This window comes from Myotis davidii, unplaced genomic scaffold (genome assembly GCF_000327345.1).
Source record: "Myotis davidii unplaced genomic scaffold, ASM32734v1 scaffold8301, whole genome shotgun sequence".
Taxonomy (NCBI): Eukaryota; Metazoa; Chordata; class Mammalia; order Chiroptera; family Vespertilionidae; genus Myotis; species Myotis davidii.
Window position 1 is genome coordinate 1 of NW_006291050.1, and position 1,310 is coordinate 1,310.

Below are 1,310 nucleotides of genomic sequence, written 5' to 3' on the forward strand. Positions count from 1 at the left end.
GTCTGAAGTTACATTAACCCAGATCTACAAAGGACACTGCCTCATGCACAACCTACCTCTGTATTCCATGGCATCCCTTCAAATGGTTCCAAAAGTCTGGATCTTCAAACGTCTAAAGAAAAAGTCAAAATGTTAGTGCAGCTCATCCAGGTAGAATCACAATGGCACCACCCCATAAACACCTTTGTGAAGGGGCTTCTGGGGGACACTCTGGGCTCGTCCCTCACAGAGGACTACAATCCTGATTCTGCCGCTGATCCCAAAGGTGGTGGACCAGAGCATCAGAACAAGAGGCCACAGGGCCAGGTGTCTCTGGGACGTGGCCTGGTAGGGGAAGGGACCCTGGCACTCAGTGGGGCAGAAGCAGAAGTTGCCTTTGGTCCTTACCACTTTGCTGAAGTCTGTGTCAATTACTCCTGGAACTAGGCAGTTCACCCGGATATCCTTTGGTGCCAGCTCCAATGACAGGGTCTTGGTGAGTCCCAGAATGGCTGCTTTACTGACATTGTAGGCCCCTAGCCTCTGTGAACACAAAGGGAAGTGGATGGCAAATAAGTAACTGAGAAGAGAGTTTTTATTGGATCCCAGACCTGTGCGTATAAATATATCTCTTCAGCAATGCAGAGATAATTGAGAATCTCACAAAGAAAGGGTAAAAGCCTGCCATGTGTGTCCTTTCTGGAGAAGGAGGGTCTGAGACACCCATTGATCAAATGTGGGTGTAGGTGTGCCCCACCAGCAATGGCCTATTTGGAATCTTCCTGGACCTCTCCACTTTTCTTGGCTAATGGGGCTGTTTCCTTCGTTTTCATGTAGCGTCATGGAAGGTTATACTTACAGCTGCTGGTACATATGCCATAACTGAGGAGACCAGAACCACAGAGCTTCCCCTGGGAAGAGAAAGATGGGATAAATACGATGGAGCCACATATAAGTGAGGCAAATAGACACATCTGGGGCATGAAAGGAAGTGGAGACAGTGGGCCATGAAAGTGAGTGAAAGAAATTTAGGTTCAGATTAGAGCCTGCTCCTGCCTTCCTTCAGCCTATCTCCTCTGGCCTAGAGCATCCTGTGGATCAGGACCAAGTTTATGTTTTCATCCACACTTGGATGCTCAATCCATTAAGGAGAACTAGTATGAACACTTTTATCAAATACAGCCAACATTTGCCTTTATTGACTATTGTTCCATTTACTGGCTTTGAGGGTGTTCTATACTAGGCATGATTAAGAGTAATATTAAAAGTACTTCCTAGTGGACCCTTTGGAATCTTAATCTCAGAAGCTCCACAGCCCCCCAAACCCTACC

The 1,310-nt window shown here is 46.9% G+C and overlaps 1 long non-coding RNA gene across 1 annotated transcript in view; it reads right to left on the reverse strand.

Annotated features, from left to right (window-relative positions):
• Window positions 1-862: 862 nt before the first annotated feature.
• LOC107183168 overlaps window positions 863-1,310 on the reverse strand; it is a 2,817-nt gene continuing 2,369 nt past the window's right edge. Inside the window, exon 3 of the long non-coding RNA XR_001513949.1 lies at window positions 863-890. This is a non-coding gene — a long non-coding RNA (uncharacterized LOC107183168). The remainder of the gene's footprint in view (window positions 891-1,310) is intronic.